The 20,432-nt window shown below is 36.3% G+C and overlaps 1 protein-coding gene across 1 annotated transcript in view; it reads left to right on the plus strand.

Annotated features, from left to right (window-relative positions):
* Nucleotides 1–11,326: 11,326 nt before the first annotated feature.
* LOC140143127 (bone morphogenetic protein receptor type-2-like) overlaps nucleotides 11,327–20,432 on the plus strand; it is a 129,373-nt gene continuing 120,267 nt past the window's right edge. The window contains exon 1 of the mRNA XM_072165182.1: nucleotides 11,327–11,541. The gene's annotated coding sequence lies outside the window, so the exon portion shown is untranslated. The remainder of the gene's footprint in view (nucleotides 11,542–20,432) is intronic.

Consider the following 20,432-nt stretch of genomic DNA (forward strand, 5'->3'; position numbering starts at 1 on the left):
GTGAGAATGTTTTTTAACATGCCAGGCTTCTGCGAGACTGCTTTCAACATCCTAGGCCTCTGTGACACTGGTTTCTACACAACCACATGCAGCTCCAGTTTTTATTCTGCATGATACTAGTATTTCGTAATTGATCGTATTTCATTTCGATATTTGAAAACCCGCGATCTGCACGTTAAATTTCCCCTGCAAACATAAAAAGTATCTTAAAACGTAAAACGTTATAAATGTGGCAAAATACTTTTTGGTTTTATTCAAAACGTCTTAAGGGATCTAGAATGAGCGTTTATGGCGTTTCGACAGTATTTTTGTGGGACATGAGAGCACCAGACGTATCGAATTGCATTCTGAATACGAAGCATGTCTTTCTGATATCAAATAATTTTCATTTTTTGAAATTCACGATATAATACAAAATTTATGACAAATTATTAAAATTTGATATTTTTCAAATTTTTGATATAACAGTCCTCGAAATAAATTTTATAAATCTAATGATATATTCTTAAAGTGTATGTAGCTGGGAGGAAAAGCCGACGATCAATTGAAAATTTTGACCTTTTATATTGAAGATATGGATTTTTTCCCAAAAGACCTATTTTTTTGGTGTTTTGGGAAAAAATCCATATCTTCAATACGAAAGGTCAAAATTTTCAATTGATCGTCGGCTTTTCATCCCACCTACATACACTTTAAGTATAAATCATCAGATTTATAAAGTTTACTTCAAGTACTGTTAAATATCAAAAATATCAATTTTAATAATTTGCCATAAAATGTGTATTACATTGCGAATTTCAAAAAATCAAAATTATTTGATATCAGAAGGACATTCTTCGTATTCAGAATGCAATTCGATATGTCTGATGTGCTCTAATGTCCCACAATAAATACTGTCCAAACGTTCATACCCCACCCCTTAATAACATTCAGGGATATACTTTTACCTTTTTTTTTCCCCAGCAAACATAAAAAATCTCTTAAAACGTTATAAACGGGCATGGTAAATACGCGTTTTGGTTTTATTCAAAACGTTTTAATAACATTCCGGGTTATATACTTTTACTTTTTAAAGCGTATAATTATGAAAAACATTACAACGGTCACTACACCAATATTTTTCAAATGAAAATGTCATTGTAGAATATTTTTGGCCAGAGGATGTTTAAAGACATTCCCACAACCCAATGGGGTTTCTGACCTTGTATGTCTGGCTTTTGTACACATGTGGTACAGTTGATCATACCTTACATTGGGATTGTGTGCAAATATCTGGTGTTTTCATCCTATTATTTAACATTCAAAACATCGAGACTTATGAATAAAATTAATGTAGTGTTATGAATGTTTCCTGTAAGAAAATTAAATATCAGTCATAAGTCTCAACTATTAGCTCGTTGGCTGCAGTTTTAAAATTACCATTTTGTGTGTTTAAGCCTCCTCTGATTTTTGGCAAACAGTTTTGCAAATATTTTGCCAACTCAAGACTAAAATAACATAATGTTAGAAAGTTTTGCATCAAGTTTTCAAAAATGTTTGTGGAACGTTATTAAAACCTTTTATACCTTTTATACCCGACAATCGTTTTCTGTACAAAGTTTTATGTTTGCTGCAAATTGCTGGGTAGTGGGTATTGTTATTTATAAAGAAAGAAAAGAAAGAAAGAAAGAAAAAGAAAGAAAGAAAGAAAGAAAGAAAGAAAGAAAGAAAGAAAGAAAGAAAGAAAGAAAGAAAGAAAGAAAGAAAGAAAGAAAGAAAGAAAGAAAGAAAGAAAGAAAGAAAGAAAGAAAGAAAGAAAGAAAGAAAGAAAGAAAGAAAGAAAGAAAGAAAGAAAGAAAGAAAGAAAAAGAAAGAAAGAAAGAAAGAAAGAAAGAAAGAAAGAAAGAAAGAAAGAAAGAAAGAAAGAAAGAAAGAAAGAAAGAAAGGAAGGAAAGAAGGAAAGAAAGAAAGAAAGAAAAATTCCATATTTCCCGTTTGGGAAATCTTAGGAAAATCCCGGAAATCTGAACTAGAGAAGGTGATCTACGAGGTTAATTAGAGAAGAAATGGGATCTACAAGGTTAATTCAAGAAGAAAAGGTGACCTACGAGGCTTAATAATGAGAAGAAATTGGATCTACGAGGTTAATTTGAGAAGAAATGGTGATCTACGAGGCTTAATAATGAGAAGAAATGGAATCTACGAGGCTAATGTGAGAAGAAATGGTGATCTACGAGGCTTAATAATGAGAAGAAATTGGATCTACGAGGTTAATTTGAGAAGAAATGGTGATCTACGAGGCTTAATAATGAGAAGAAATGGAATCTACGAGGCTAATGTGAGAAGAAATGGTGATCTACGAGGCTTAATAATGAGAAGAAATTGGATCTACGAGGTTAATTTGAGAAGAAATGGTGATCTACGAGGCTTAATAATGAGAAGAAATGGAATCTACGAGGCTAATGTGAGAAGAAATGGTGATCTACGAGGCTTAATAATGAGAAGAAATTGGATCTACGAGGTTAATTTGAGAAGAAATGGTGATCTACGAGGCTTAATAATGAGAAGAAATGGAATCTACGAGGCTAATGTGAGAAGAAATGGTGATCTACGAGGCTTAATAATGAGAAGAAATTGGATCTACGAGGTTAATTTGAGAAGAAATGGTGATCTACGAGGCTTAATAATGAGAAGAAATGGAATCTACGAGGCTAATGTGAGAAGAAATGGTGATCTACGAGGCTTAATAATGAGAAGAAATAGGATCTACGAGGTTAATTTGAGAAGAAATGGTGATCTACGAGGCTTAATAATGAGAAGAAATGGAATCTACGAGGCTAATGTGAGAAGAAATGGTGATTAAGGGGGTACTACACCCATTGATTTTTTTTTGCATTTTGTGAAGAAATTACAAAAGAAAATTGGACAAAGTGGTATGCAAAATGAAGGGCAAATCTTCTCGTTTTATTGGTGGCATCGGTATCAACGTAGCTTACATGCTTTTAAAAGTAGAAGCCAAAAGGTGGTACATCACTGATGATTTAAATTCACTTCATTTTTTTATAGCTTACTATGTACGGATTTCGTTAAAATTTTGGACATGTGTTGCTAACACGTTAGGGAAATAAAGTTGATATGTAAAATGGGAATAAGTGGTTCCTGATTTCTTTTATGACTTCATGAACTTGGTGCTCCACAACTATCAAAAAGGAACTGGTTAAAATGCTTCTATTTTCAATGTTGAGCTATATTTTGTATTTTAACTTGCGACATTATTTCACTGAAACTTAATTAAGCCACAGGTAACAGGTTACCACAACCATACTACAGCAATGTTGAAAAAATTGTATTTCTTGTCACCTATACCACCATATTGGGTAGTTTTCCGTAAGCTTAACTTTTGTGATTTTGGTAACTATTTTATATTTATTTGTGAAATCCGTCTCAACTAGGCATTCTAAATTGTACTCACCATTTACATCCCAAGGTATATTAGTATACGGTATCCACCTTGCACCTCTCGATATATATCCAGTTAAAGACAGAATATCAAAATTATTCCTCATTATGATATCACAAACTCTCACATGTGTATTCAAAATTGATGCTTAAATTTGACCTGAACCAATTGACCTATAACCTGACATACGGTGACCTAATATGTATTCTATTCATGTACCCTACTTGAACATGTTGAATAGAATAAATCATGGCTTGTTATGAAACACGCATCTGAGTAACTAGGATACAGTAAACAAAATATATATAGGGCTAAAATGACTTACTACAATTGTTTAAAAGCACTTTTTTTTCTTCTTTTTTCATATTTTTTTTATTTCACATGATCCGTACATATATCGCCTAGCTATAAATGAAAAAATATTTATTTAGACCAATCAAACCAATATATGGGTGTAGTACGCCCTTAACAAGGCTAATTAGAAAAGAAAGGGAATCTACGAGGTTAATTTTAGAAGAAAATGATCTACGAGGCTAATTAGAAAAGAAAGGTGATCAACGAAGTTATAAGTAGAGACAAAAGGTGATCAACAAGGCTAATTATAGAAGAAATGGGATCTACGAGGCTTATATGTGAGAAGAAAGGTGAACTATGAGACTAATGCGAGAAGAAGGGTGATCGACAAGGTTAATTTGAGAAGAAAGGGGATCTACGAGGTTAATTTGAGAAGAAAGGGGATCTACGAGGTTAATTTGAGAAGAAAGGGGATCTACGAGGTTAATTCAAGAAGAAAAGGTGATCTACGAGGCTTTATGATGAGAAGAAATGGAATCTACGAAGCTCTACGAGGCTAATTAGAGAAAAGTGATCAGCGAGGCTTAATGTGAGAAGAAAAGTAATCAACAAGGCCAATTAGGGAAGAAAGGGGATCTACGAGGTTAATTTAAGAAGAAAAGGTGATCTACGAGGCTTAATAATGAGATCTACGAGAAATGGGATCTACAAGACTTAATAAGAGAAGAAATAGGATCTGCGGGGCTAATTTGAGAAGAAAGGGTGATCTACGAGGCTAATTGAAATAGAAGAAAGGGGATCTACGAGGTTAATTTGAGAAGAGAAGGTGATCTACGAGGCTTAATAATGAGAAGAAATGGCATCTACGAGGCTAATTTGAGAAAAAAGGGTGATCTACGAGGCTTAATAAGAGAAGAAAGGGGATCTACGAGGTTAATTTGAGAAGAAAAGGTGATCTACGAGGCTTAATAATGAGAAGAAATGGCATCTACGAGGCTAATTTGAGAAAAAAGGGTGATCTACGAGGCTTAATAAGAGAAGAAAGGGGATCTACGAGGTTAATTTGAGAAGAAAAGGTGATCTACGAGGCTTAATAATGAGAAGAAATGGAACCTGCGAGGCTATTAATTGAGAAGAAAGGATGATCTACGAGGCTTAATAAGAGAAGAAACTGCGGGGCTAATTAGAGAAGGAAAGCTTAGTGCTCAACAAGGCTAATTAGAGAAGAAAAGGATCTACCAGATTAATTTGAGGAGAAAGGGGATCTACGAGGCTTAATAATGAGAAGAAATGGAATTTACGAGGCTAATTTGAGAAGAAAGGGTGATCTACGAGGTTTAATAGAAGAAAGTGGATCTACGGGGCTAATTAGAGGAGAAAGGGCTCATCTACGAGGCTAATTGAAATACATGACTGTAGGGATAAAGGGGATCTACCCGATTAATTTGAGACGAAAAGGGGATCAACGAGGATATAATTTTATAAGAAAGGTGATTAACGAGGCTTAATGTGAGATGAAGAAGCTAAATATGAGAAGAAAGGTGGTCAACGAGGCTTAATGTGAGTGATCTACAAGGCTAATTAGAGAAGAGACGTCTACGAGGTTAATTTGAGAAGAGGTGATCTACGAGGCTTAATAATGAGAAGAAATGGGATCTACGAGGTTAATTAGAGAAGAAAGGGTGATCTAAGAGGCTAATTAGAAAAGAAAGGTGATCTACGAGGTTAATTAAAGAAGAAAAGTGACCAACAAGGTTAATTAGAGAAGAAATGGGATCTACGAGGTTAATTCAAGAAGAAAAGGTGATCTACGAGGCTTAATAATGAGAAGAAATTGGATCTACGAGGCTAATTAGAGAAGAAATGTGATCTACGACTACGAGGCTTAATATATGAAGAAAGGTGATCTACGAGGTTAAATATTAGAGAAGAAAATGTGATCTACGAGGTTAATTCAAGAAGAAAATGTGATCTACGAGGCTTAATAATGAGAAGAAATGGGATCTACGAGGCTAATTAGAGAAGAAATGTGATCTACGAGGCTTAATAAGAGAAGAAAGGTGATCTACGAGGTTAATTCAAGAAGAAAAGGTGATCTAGCTACGAGGCTTAATAATGAGAAGAAATTGGATCTACGAGGCTAATTTGAGAAGAAAAGTGATCAACGAGGCTTAATAATGTGAAGAAATGGGATCTACGAGGCTTAATAAGAGAAGAAAGGTGATCTACGAGGTTAATGAGAAATGGGATCTACGAGGTTAATTGGAGAAGAAATGTGATCTACGAGGTTAATTCAAGAAGAAAAGGTGATCTACGAGGCTTAATAATGAGAAGAAATGGAATTTACGAGGCTTATTTCAGAAGAAAGGGTGATCTACGAGGTTTAATAGAAGAAAGGGTATCTACGGGGCTAATTAGAGGAGAAAGTGGATCTACGGGGCTAATTAGAGGAGAAAGGGCTCATCTACGAGGCTAATTGAAATACATGACTGTAGGATAAAGGGGATCTACCCGATTAATTTGAGACGAAAAGGGGACCAACGAGGATATAATTTTATAAGAAAGGTGATTAACGAGGCTTAATGTGAGATGAAGAAGCTAAATATGAGAAGAAAGATGATCAACGAGGCTTAATGTGAGTGATCTACGAGGCTAATTAGAGAAGAAACGTCTACGAGGTTAATTTGAGAAGAGAACGTGATCTACGAGGCTTAATAATGAGAAGAAATGGGATCTACGAGGCTAATTTGAGAAGATAAGGTGATCTACGAGGCTTAATAATGAGAAGAAATAGAATCTACGAGGCTCTTAATTGAGAAGAAAGGATGATCTACGAGGCTTATAAGAGAAGAAACTGCGGGGCTAATTAGAGAAGGAAAGCTTAGTGATCAACAAGGCTAATTAGAGAAGAAAAGGGATCTACGGGGCTAATTAGAGGAGAAAGGGCTCATCTACGAGGCTAACTGAAATACATTGTAGAATTAGAAAGGGGATCTACCCGATTAATTTGAGACGAAAAGGGGATCAACTAGGATATAATTTTATAAGAAAGGTGATTAACGAGGCTTTATGTGCGATGAAGAAGCTAAATATGAGAAGAAAGGTGATCAACGAGGCTTAATGTGAGTGATCTACGAGGCTAATTAGAGAAGAAACGTCTACGAGGTTAATTTGAGAAGAGAACGTGATCTACGAGGTTTAATAATGAGAAGAAATTGGATCTACGAGGCTAATTTGAGAAGAAAGGTGATCTACGAGGCTATTTAGAGAAGAAAAGTGATCAACAAGGTTAATTTGAGAAGAAATGGGATCTACGAGGTTAATTTGAGAAGAAATGTGATCTACGAGGTTAATTCAAGAAGAAAAGGTGATCTACGAGGTTTAATAATGAGAAGAAATGGGATCTACGAGGCTAATTAGAGAAGAAAGGTGATCTACGAGGCTTAATAAGAGAAGAAAGGTGATCTACGAGGTTGATTAGAGAAGAAAATGGGGTCTACGAGGTTAATTCAAGAAGAAAAGATGATCTACGAGGCTTAATAATGAGAAGAAAGGTGATCTACGAGGCTAATTAGAGAAGAAAGGTGATCAACGAGGCTTAATAATGAGATGAAATGTGATCTACGAGGCTAATTAGAGAAGAAAGGTGATCTACGAGGCTTAATAATGAGAAGAAATGTGATCTACGAGGCTAATTAGAGAAGAAAGGTGATCTACGAGGCTTAATAATGAGAAGAAATGTGATCTACGAGGCTAATTAGAGAAGAAAGGTGATCTACGAGGCTTAATAATGAGAAGAAAGGTGATCTACGAGGCTTAATAAGAGAAGAAAGGTGATCTACGAGGTTGATTAGAGAAGAAAATGGGGTCTACGAGGTTAATTCAAGAAGAAAAGGTGATCTACGAGGCTTAATAATGAGAAGAAATGTGATCTACGAGGCTAATTAGAGAAGAAAGGTGATCTACGATGCTTAATAAGAGAAGAAAGGTGATCTACGAGGTTAATTGGAGAAGAAATGTGATCTACGAGGTTAATTAGAAAAGGTGATCTACGAGGCTTAATAATGAGAAGAAATGTGATCTACGAGGCTAATTAGAGAAGAAAGGTGATCTACGAGGCTTAATAAGAGAAGAAAGATGATCTACGAGGTTAATTTGGGAAGGAAGGGGATCTACGAGGTTAATTTGAGAAGAAAAGGGATCTACGAGGTAGGGTAATTCAAGAAGAACTAAAGATGATCTACGAGGCTTAATAATGAGAAGAAATTGGATCTACGAGGCTAATTAGAGAAGAAATTGGATCTACGAGGCTAATTAGAGAAGAAAGGTGATCTACGAGGCTTAATAAGAGAAGAAAGGTGATCTACGAGGTTAATTGGAGAAGAAATGTGATCTTCGAGGTTAATTAAAGAAGAAAAGGTGATCTATATACGAGGCTTAATAATGAGAAGAAATTGGATCTACGAGGCTAAGGGGTGGTGCAATAATTATGTGTAGGCCTACCCCCGGGATGGTGAATTCTCAAAATGGTCTGCCAAAATCGCTTGCCCCCCTGGCCGTGCCAAAAATCTTTGCCCTCCCCCTTTCGACGTGCCAAAACACCTTTGCCCCCCCTTCGATGTGCCAAAAATCTTTGCCCCCCTACACATGCAAGATTTTTTGAGAACCGGAATTTAAAACCTTAATTGTCTTATCATATATTTGCGAGCGCAGCGAGCAGGACATTTTGCATATTTGAACGTGTTCCTAACGTTTTCCTACACCTTTTAGGGCGTAATATAGAAACGGTGCCCAAATTATCATGTGCCAAAATTGCTTGCCCCCCCCTTTCGACCTGCCAAAAATCGCTTGACCTCCCTTTCGACCTGCCAAAAATGATTGCCCCCCCATTTTGGCCTGCCAAAAAATCTTTGCCCCCTCCCCTATAATTCACCACCCCGGGGGTACACATAATTATTGCACCAGAAGAAAGGTGATCAACGAGGCTTAATTTGAGAAGAAATGGGATCTACGAGGTTAATTCAGTGAGAAGAAAGGGGATCTACGAGGTTAATTTGAGAACAAAGTGATCTACGAGGTTAATTCAAGAAGAAAAGGTGATCTACGAGGCTTAATAATGAGAAGAAATGGAATCTACGAGGCTAATTTGAGAAGAAAAATGTGATCTACGAGGTTAATTAGAGAAGAAAAGTGATCAACAAGTTTAATTAGAGAATGGGATCTACGAGGTTAATTTGAGAAGAAAATGTGATCTCCCGGGGGTGATCTACGAGGGGTCTACGAGGCTTTTAAAATAATGAGAAGAAATTGGATCTACGATCACGAGGCTAATTTGAGAAGAAAAGTGATCAACGAGGCTTAATAGTGAGAAGAAATGGGATCTACGAGGCTAATTAGAGAAGAAAGGTGATCTAGGAGGCTTAATAAGAGAAGAAAGGTGATCTACGAGGTTCAATTGGAGAAGAAATGTGATCAACGAGGCTTAATAATGAGAAGAAATGTGATCTACGAGGCTAATTAGAGAAGAAGGGTGATCTACGAGGCTTAATAAGAGAAGAAAGGTGATCTACGAGGTTAATTGGAGAAGAAATGTGATCTACGAGGTTAATTCAAAAAGAAAAGGTGATCTACGAGGCTTAATAATGAGAAAAATTGGATCTACGAGGCTAATTTGAGAAGAAAGGTGATCAACGAGGCTTAATTTGAGAAGAAAGGGGATACGAGGTTAATAATTTGAGAACAAAGTGATCTACGAGGTTAATTCAAGAAGAAAAGGTGATCTACGAGGCTTAATAATGAGAAGAAATTGGATCTACGAGGCTAATTTGAGAAGAAAGGTGATCAACGAGGTTTAATAAGAGAAGAAAGGGGATCTGCGGGGCTAATTAGGGCTGATTGAAATGATGAATATAAAATTGCAGGAAAATAATATTTTGATGTGTAGCCTTGAATGTTATATATTGAACTATTTTAATAGTTAAATAACATTCAATAATAGTTAAATAACACCCAAAACAATTCCTTTTGGTTTAAAAAAAACCAAAAGGAAATGTTTTGGGTCATTATGTTTGAAAAAAATAATCATTTTGATTAACAAAAGTTGTAGCTTCGAAAATACTCAAAAATGGCATTTTGCCGAATTTAATTAAAAAATCATAATTAAAAGCATAAAAAAGTAAATTAGATATTTCAATTTTTCTTTTTGATTTTGAAAGCATGGGCTCAAATTTGATGGTGGTTTCTTGAACAGGGGTCAATTTATTTTGCTGCAAAATGCCTAGTAGGCCTATAGGCCTACAACCACAAAAGGCGCGATATAAAATAAATGTACCAAACCTAGGCCTATTCTTTTAGTTTCTGATCAACAAAATGAATCGAACAAGTAGGCCTAAGGGACGCACCATTAGATACTCAGGGGGGGGGGGGGTTAGGAAGTTGGGGTCGGGGAAAGAAATTTTTTCGCCGAAGGTGTTTTTCTTTTTCGCCGCCAACGGGGGCAAGTTTTTTTTTTTTTAATTCATGCATTTATACAGTTAGGTGCTGAGTTAGGTGGGGAAAGTTGGGTTTTTTTAGTGTTGGTGGGGAAAGTTTTTTTTTGGCTCATGAAGTGGGGGAAGGTTTTTTTTTTTTTTGAAAAACTTCCTACCCCCCACCCTGAGAATCTAATGGTGCGTCCCTAATGATTGCACAATGTTTTTCTCAAAAAGTCACTGAAAAAGTGGCCTTTCTTCAAATAAATATCTTTCTTGCATTTTACGGTTGTTGTTCATTTACATCATAAGCCTTTCATATGAAATACCGTACTATTCAATTGTGAATTGAATATGAGTGTGTGAATTTAAATTGTCCCGTCATTTGGGCCCTATGATACGCAATATTGTTTTTGATCTGCATTGCACAATTTGTTATAATTTTGATATGAAACTTGAATTGAAATTGATACATGTACAGGCAATGTCACTTGTGCAAGCAAGTGTACGAATTTGCACGGTAGACTGTTGCACATTTACTTTCTGATTTATGAATGACCTCTCTCAGCTGGTCTCTGGGAGACTTTCTGTATCAATCCACGTTGTAAGTCGGCTAATTGACGCCACCAAAATATGTTCTGCTAGCGATAAAACCATAATATCTTCACGAAAATCAAAGAAAAAATAATTTTAACCAGATAAAATGGTAAAGTATGTGTCTATTTATTAATATATGTTGATAAAATTTGCTAAGAATCTTGCAACAGCAATAAACAAAGTTTGCAAGAAAGAGTACATAGCCCCTACACCAGACAAATTATGAGTTATGCGGTGATTCTGTCTGGCTATCATTTCGCTGAACCCGCTTCAATGGCGCCTTAACCGCGTCTAAGAATATACTGGGAATCATAATCTTAAAATAAAACACTTTAATTGGTTTTATAAATTGTACTTTCCTGTAAAATCAGATCATTTCAATAAGCAAATATGTCACTCTACCGCCGCTAACAGTTTAAAATTAGATAACTAAGCACATATTTGATGCATTTAAGCAAATTGAATGGAAATAAACTGATTTGAGAATTACTCCAAAGTTGAATCTAGAAACACTCCTCGTCAACTAATAGGGTACGCATTCACTGTACACAAATGTAGGGTAACTTTTTACACAACATTCACTGTTTTCACCGGAAATGTGTACCCTATTGGAATTATAACCATGGATCTCATATCTCCTGGATATTTGCTGAGAATATGAGGACGTTATACGGTCATAGGAGTTACCATATGGAATATATTGAGTGGTTCTCAGAGGCCCTAATTTGCCCGAGCAATCAGGTAAATATGTGTAAACACACAACAACATGCATGACAAATTAAATGCTGCGTCGTACGTCGTATAATGTACATTCATGCATTTATATTAGTAGGACGGTGTAAAGCTTGAGAAGCCTAGTCATGGAAGTAAAATAAGTGGTCTAATTATTATTATACACATCAATTAATCATCATTTACATTGTTTTCTACAGAGTAGACTATTCATGGTACCGTACTACAAAAAGTACAAAACGTACAAACAAACACACTGTCACTGACTCGGCAGTCCACGCTCTCGGCTCAATGATAATGCATGCTTGTATGGCTCAAAATTCCGACTGCTCGCCAATAAGTTTACTGTCATTGCTTAAATTTTGAAACGGTTGACGTTTTAATGATCTCCGATTCCCGGTCGATTAAGCCTGTGTCACGTGCATGACGCTGGTGGGTACCAGCCAAACTTCAGTAAAAAACATCATCGCCGATAACGATGTGACGTGGGACTTGCATAGGATTGCACATACAGCGATTAAATTTGGCAAAAGTTGACAAAACTGTGTGTGCGTAATATGATAAAAGACAGTCTTAAGGGGGTACTACACCCCTCGATAAATTTGTGTCTATTTTGGCATTTTTCTCAAAACTAATAACACAGTGGTAACAAAAGTTATGTATATTATAGGGGCAAGGAATCCAATTACTACACTGGAATTTCAGTGACCCAAGACAAGTGGTTTGTTATTTATGATATGAAATAAGGTACCGCTAGCATGTACCTCGTTTCCTATCATATATACTGAACTGCTTGTCTTGAGTCACTGAAATTTCAGTGTAGTAATTGGATTCCTGCCCCAATAATATACATAATTTTATTACCAGTGTGTTATTATTTTTGAGAAAAATGCAAAATAGTCACAAATTTACCACAGGGTGTAGTACCCCTTAAGTAAGTGCATCGCTTTTGGTGTTTTGCTGTTTTGGGAGACTGTGAGGGATCCTGCACAATAATATATGCCTTATATCATATATATGCCTTATATCATATATATGTTAGAAAAATAATTATCAAGCAAGCACAAATCACATGGTTTTATTTAAAACAAACTCATATTGACCATCAAAATTAATAATAAATAGTCTGCTCTCAACATGCTATATTCAAAATTCCCTTGCCCAAATTGTCCAAGTGCAATGACGTAATGGTTATTTGTGCTCATTTGTCATCAGCCTTCATTGTATTATTTACTGGGACATCATTGCACAAACAATTGGAGAGACGGATGTTTTTATTTGTTTTTATGGTCATTATGAGTTTGTTATGAATAAAACCTTTGTGCTTGATAATTATTTTTCTTATACATGTACAAGGCATAAATGTTGTGATTGCCAGAGACTTCCTTCAATGGAGAGGAAAAACATCGGGCTTGGCGGAAAAAGCAAAAAGTGGTCAGGAATTTTCAATAAAAAGTGTGGCTAAAAAAAGGGTGGGGTCAGCAATTTCCAGGGTTATAAAGGGTGCCTCAGTAAAAAGGGTAGGGTCAGAAATTTTCAGTATAAGGCACTTGAAACTTGATTCTGAGTTTAGCGTCCCCGCCCGCGTTATGAATTTTGTGCCGCGTTTGAGATGTAAAATCTGAAAATAATTCATTATTGTGCAAAATTGCTACTAAACCAGCAAGAAAATTTGTTCTGACAATTTTTAAAACCTCTTTCTTTTGTATTTTAAGCCTTCAAAAACTATTAGAAGAATTCATCTAAATATTTGAGCATTGAAAATATACCAATCTTTGACCCTTGCTCTATCCAATTATTTCAATTATACCTTTGGGATACCAGGGTGGACTAGATTTGAACCGAACCTGACCAAATGTTTTCACTAGCAGTGGCATAGATTTCTTTTTGACATTTGGGGGAGGGGGGCAGGGGGATGGGGTTGGAAAATTTTCTTAGCATGCAAATGTTTTTGGCATATTGAAGCTAAATTGGTGAAATACCGTAAAACCCCGTCTACAAGGATATACCTAAGAAACGCCCTCAATAAAATTGGTTGCTTGTTGTATTTGGAGTTTGAGCAAATATATACTGGCACTGGGTGGCTATGCATTCCATCTAAGTATGTTGTAACACCAATCAATTGTATTGTCATAATAACGACTGTTTCGTATATCAGGATCGTATAGCTCAATTGATAGAGCGTCAGACTTTGGAACTGAAGACATGCTGAAGAGAGCATGGTCCCGGCACCGGTTCCGCTTTTTTCATTCTCGTTTAATTTTAACTTTTGACATGTTCTTTTTATCTTTCTTCAAATCTACCTTTCTACTTTTAATTTTAGGTGCGTTTTTTTTTTTTTTTTTTTTTTTTTAGTTTTTTTATAGTTTTTTAGTAATTTTGTGGTTTTATAGAAACTAGTAAAAGCATTTATTCTAAATAATAGCGAAACCCACGGTTAGACAGATGTGTTGTAACTACTTGTCTGTCCTCGTCTTTGCAATAAAAACCTATGTTGCACCTATGTGCCATCCCAATTCTTGAGGTAGGGTGCGTTTTTGGCTTTTGTTTCTACTTGAAATGAAATCAAAATAAATATTGTTCTGTTGCCACAATTGCAGTTTTTTCAATAAAAAAAAATAGATGAGGAATAATAATTATTCCATATTTGAATCTATTGTCCCATCAAGAATAGAGTATCTTCAAAAACTTCAATCAATTCATCTGACAAAGGAAACTATTCTGGTCATTCAATTTTGTTTCGCTTGCACCTGTTATATCACAGGCGTTGGTAGAGAAGGCACACTTCTCTTGTCTTCACCAAGTAGTGATGTAAACACTAACATGATTAATTACCATAGCTAGCAATGGACATACACTATTTTTTTTTTTTTTTGAACCCATACTATAGGCTATTCGCTGTTGATGTGACGTAATTAATCGGATAAACTACCATAGCAATTGATGAATACAATTTTGAATATATAGCCCTGCACTTCATCGTTCACGTGGCACCTATGCATTAAACCATAGTTGTCTATGAGCGTGTTTATAGTGAGACAATCTTTCCGTTATTTAGCTAAACTACCGCGTAGTCTAGATTTGCAATGGTTAGTAAAACATAAGCAAATATAGACTGCGTGGCAGTCCAGCTAAGTACCGCATAATCTGGCTCACTATAAACACGCTCAAAGAAATGCTAATCACTCGCCATGTAAGATTAGTATTTATGAAAAGAGTGGTATTCAATTTATGTTTGGTGACATACGCGGGTGATTAGTGCAATCTGCTTGATGGTAGTTATTGCGATTATTACGTCACTCGACAGCTTAATTGTAGTATAGACGAATCCAACAAGCCAAGTGATGGTCAGAATTTATTCGGCCATTATACGCTGGTGAAGTTGCGTAGATTAATCGGATTATTATATAGCAATATGTGAAAACAATTTTGAACATATCGCGCTGCGCTACAAGCAGGTTACACTCATCACCTGTACTGTGTATGTCTGCAATCATAGATTGAATACAATACTGGTCTTTTCAAAGATCTTACAGGTGCAGCATGATATGGTTCAATGAAGAGGTACCGCCTGAACGTATCAGTGTATAACGCGGTATATTCAAAATTGTTTTCACCTATTGCTATGGTAGTTAATCCGATTATTACGTAATTCGCCAGCGTATTAGAATAAAACAGGAGGATGTGAGTTCATAAGGGCAATGTCGGGGATAGGTCACAATCGATGTGGAGAGATGAGAGGTCCGACCAACAGCCATTCGCCACTTTGCAGTTCCGCCATTATGCACTATGTGCGGGGAGAGCCTCGAACTGGCAGCATACATGAATGGGAATTGAACCAGTCATATAACATTCTGTGTAAGGTTACGTAATTCTTCCTTTCATGTATGCTGCCAGTTCGAGGCTCTCCCGCATATAGTGCATAATGGCGAACTGCAAGTGGCTAATAGCGTATTCAACTAATTCCAGCGGACGGTCTGTGGCTAGTAAGGAATCGTCTTTGACCACATGCGCAGATCTGTCTCGTCAGGAAGATATTTAATATCCCGAATTTATAATAGGCCTATGCCTACCAGTTCCATCGTATAACCGATCTGCTAGAGAATATTTGTTACCATGTTTAATAAATTCGTATTTATCGTATAATAAAATGTAGCCAAATGTATATTATGTGTCACACGGTTTTCTGCTGAACCACTAGCAGGCTCAGACACAGACCTTAAGGTACATATTTCGAGGAGTATAACAAACACCAAATTGGTGTCGTATGACCTTTGACATGCATGCATTCTTTTGTCGAGAGTGACATGGTCTTTCAATTCGTGCCGAGTGTCCTTGGCAGACTTGACTATATGCTTCAGTGATCATGAAAGGATTCAATAGATAACCTCTGCCCCAATAATCCCAAGCTATTGTCTGAAACTGCACCTCGGAAGATGTATGGTAAGAACTCAGTCCTCAAATGATAGTCATATAACGACCAAAAGATAAGTGACTGACTATCATTGAGGACTGGGTTCCGCAGTCTATAGCAGGCTATGTTACCACATCTATGACAATGACAAAGGTGAATTTTGATGATTTTTACGATCCTCCGGATGAGCAAATCACTGAATGGGTCTTTAGTTCCCTCCTCTCCTTATCCTGCCAATATTATATGAATCAAAGAAAAATAAAGAAAAAATAAAATTAAACAAGAAAAAAGACAAAGAAAAGAAACAATAAAAGAAAAACAATAGAATAAATTAAACTAAATATGAAAAAAAATGATCACGAAAGGAGTCTTTAGAAAATGCAAGAAAATATAAATGAAAAGTTTGAACAATATTTTGTTTATAAAAGTTTGTGTGACCGTGATGAGGCTCGAACTCACCATCTTCCGATCTAAAGAACCAAAGTCTTATGCCTTGCCAAGTGAGCTATGCTCGTGAGATACGAAATAAAGATAAAATAATACATTGTATACCTGCTTGTGTCGGTAAATGATTTGCTCAAATTCCATAATGATATAATTTTGTGGAGGGCGCTAGCGTGAAATATGCTATCATCACAGTCGCTTCTATTCCTTATAGACGGGTTTCTACGGTATGGTACAAAAGTGGAATAAAGGTTTTTAGGTTAAAATGGCCAAATATGAGGTTAATTTCGTCAGACGTCAGAAACTCACATACAGCTGGCTTCAACATTGGGGGGATGATTGTATGGACCATCCCCCTAGCAGAATATTGGGGGGATTTGCCCCCCCCCCTATCCCCGGGATCTATGCCTATGTTGACCAGATGGATTTATGTTTATATACTATTGAAAGCCATGTATATTTTTAACAAATTGGTGACGATAATAATTATTTCATAATGTTCTGCATGATTTTGTTATTATATTATTATATAAATGAGTCACCCCCCCCCCCATTTCCCTCCATCCTCAAATGTATACGGAGAGGTCAGTGGAAATCGGAGACTTGATTTAAAGTTTGAAAAAACAAAAAGCAAAATATATTTTTATGAATGTTATATGTGTTACTGACATTATATTGGGACCCAAGATACCCAAATAGAATGAACAGAAGCGTATAAGGATTGTATTGAGAAAAAGGCCGTTTATTATGAATATAATGAAATCTGGAAAATAATGAATAATGAATAATGAAATAGTTGCCTCATTATGAGCTGGAAAAAATGGGACGCTAAACTCAACATCAAGTTTCATTAGCCTTAAAGGGTGCCTCAGTAAAAAGGGTGCCTCAGTAAAACCCCACTGCCAAGTATGACAAAGTCTACTACATTGTAGCTTTTCACAGCTTTTTAATTGAACAGCTGTACACGATCCAACCATGATCGTATGTCGCATTTCAACTTCGACGCGAACGCACAAACTTGGATACAATAATTCAAATACTAATCAATCACAAGTGCGTTGGTATGGTTGGATTCTGCTTTTAGCACGCACAGGTGCACATGCTGGGGTACATCGCCCAGTGCTGTATTCATTCAGTTGAAATTTCTAATATACCGTACCGTAGTACATACATGTCCCGTGAAAGGCGTGATCATTTTGCCCACTTTCCTCGGTCTCGGAGGATGTACTCAGATGTTGTACACGTACATGTGGCAACTTGCCATCTGGTCGGTAAATCTCTGCTCGGTATACCATGTGGCATTCATATAAATTACATTTATTCGAGTTTTTACATTGTGTGCAAAGAATGACTTGCAAGGAAGGTGACAAAAATAGGTGCGTCAGTCAAAGCAATAAACATATTCTCAATTTTCCATCACTGGTGCTGTGTCAACTACAGTCACTTAAGTTTTGGTACCCGGTACTCAAAAAGTTGTAACAGGCCCCACCCGTCACCATAACAGGATTCCAAAGATATCAACCAAAGAAACACTGATTTCAAAAACACATTCTTCCCAAGATCAATTACTGACTGGACATTCTAAAATGTACTTGAAAATCTCATTAGTAGTTTCTAACAAACACAGAGACTTTGGCTAATAAGATAATGGGTCATTCCATGTCGAAACAGATTGAGTGTACACCCACCCTCTTGGATTTTGCTCTCCTTTGGCTCAGGGGTACCTTTCATGGATCCCTAGGTGAGGTCACAAGAAAAAATTCAAATTCCATTTCGCTTATGAATGGCGGGCAATCAAAGTTTATGCGACTCGACCAAAATTGTGAATTTAAGGGGTCCAAATGACAAAGTGCTCTCTTTGAGGGGCACTTTCTTCTTAATTGAATCAGTTGTGATCCTCTTTTGAATGTGGTCACTCACTGGCTGTGTCTGAAATACCTAATGCCAAAAAAGATAGATTTGAATTTCGTTGGGATTTCAGAGGGGTCAAAATCAACACTTCAGTACTGTTCAATCAAATTATCTTGATTTTGAAGGACCCATGATAATGTCACAGTGCACTTATAAGTCCTAATTATGTTCAGAATGGATTAACCATATGCCAATGTCTATGAGCAATTAAAAAAAAAGAGAAATTTCTAGACCCCTACATAATTTTAGGCCACCCATAAAGTGGTTCAGCCACAAATGGCACTTAAAGTCGGCAAATTTGGACCCCTAATAACTTTAGGTGTACACCAGATATGAATTTCTAGTCTTTTGCATCTGAAAGAATGTAGTTTAATGTTACTAGGAACATAAGATTTGTTTTGTATTTTTTGTGTTTTAGTATTAAGTTGACGCTTTCAAAAATAGTCATTTTTGCCTAACATACCATGAATACAGGATACGGTACAAAATGCCAATTTTAGTATGATATTTTTTTATATTTTTGATCACTTTACATGCTTTATAGCCATTTGTATTATTTATCCTGATATTTCAAGTTGCTCTTGAGTCAAGTAATAAGAAAAAACTACTTTCTAATCCTCTGTATGGATTTTTAAGGGGGTCAAAAATGCACTTCCTGGCAACGATGCACATGCAAAGTACAGGTTATGGGGTCAAATTTTCAGAATGCTCCCAATTATGTCAAGTAATATATCAAATTACTCGTATGGTCATGAGGATTCCAAAATGTATAGTTTGTTATGTGTCAGACCTTTCAGGAGGGCGCTATGACTCTAAAAATGTTCATAGGTCAACGACCTTTTGAAAGTATCAAAACACAAAAAATACAAAACAAATCTTATGTTCCTAGTAACATTAGACTACATTCTTTCAGATGCAAAAGACTAGAAATTCATATCTGGTGTACACCTAAAGTTATTAGGTGTCAAAACTTGCCGATTTTAAGCGCCATTTGTGGCTGAACCACTTTAGGGGGCCTAAAATTCTGTAGGGGTCTAGAAATTTCTCTTTTTTGAATTGCTCATAGACATTGGCACATGGTTAATCCATTCTGAACATAATTAGGACCTATAAGTGCACTGTGGCATTATCATGGGTCCTTCAAAATCAAAGATAATTTGATTGAACAGTATGAAGTGCTGATTTTGACCCCCTCTGAAATCCCAACAAAATTCTGAAATCAATCTTTTTTGGCATTAGGCATTTCAGACACAGCCAGTGAGTGACCACATTCAAAAAGAGGGTCACAACTGATTTAATTAAGAAGAAAATGCCTCTCAAAGAGAGCGCTTTGTCATTTGGACACCTTAAATTCCCAATTTTGGTCACGGTCGCTAAACTTAGATGGTTCCGCCATTCGGAAACTAAATTGAATTTGAATTTTTTTCTTGTGACCTCACCTAGGGGTCCATGAAAGGTACCCCTGAGCCAAAGGAGAGCATAATCCAAGAGGGTGGGTGTACACTCAGTCTGTTTTGACATGGACTGACCCTAATGTAATACAGTGTTTTTAATCTGGGGTATTGTCTATGAGTATAAATGGCACGGGTAATCCACGCAAGGCCTAAAGCTTACACACATACTGGAAAAAATATCATCTGTTAAAGGCGATCGGGATAACAGGAGACATATTTTGTGTTTCAGTTTTTTTATCATCATCATCATCATCATCATCATCAGTCGCCTGCGGAGCAGGCGACTACAAGCTTTCTTCAACTATTGTGATCTTGGGCAAGCGAAACAATTTTGTTTGGCTGCAGCATCCCTTCAGTATCTCCCATGAGGTGCTGAACATACTGTAAGTACAGTGTGACCGGCCGTCCCGGTTTCCCGGTTAGCCATTTAACTAAAACTAAAAAAAACAGTGTACTTCATAATATATCAATATTGATTTTATTAGAGATGCGTCAAGAAAGCCAATAATTGCATTTATATCTCCATGGGTTTTTCGGTTATTGGATTTAGGACATAATATACCAATCAGAACCTTTCCTCTTGTGTGCAAGCTTTATTTGTCTCAATATTTGAGTGTAAAGACCGACCCACCTTAAGTAACTCTACATGTATGTTGAAGGAAAGGATAAGGTACTA

This window comes from Amphiura filiformis, chromosome 20 (genome assembly GCF_039555335.1).
Source record: "Amphiura filiformis chromosome 20, Afil_fr2py, whole genome shotgun sequence".
NCBI classification, from domain to species: domain Eukaryota; kingdom Metazoa; phylum Echinodermata; class Ophiuroidea; order Amphilepidida; family Amphiuridae; genus Amphiura; species Amphiura filiformis.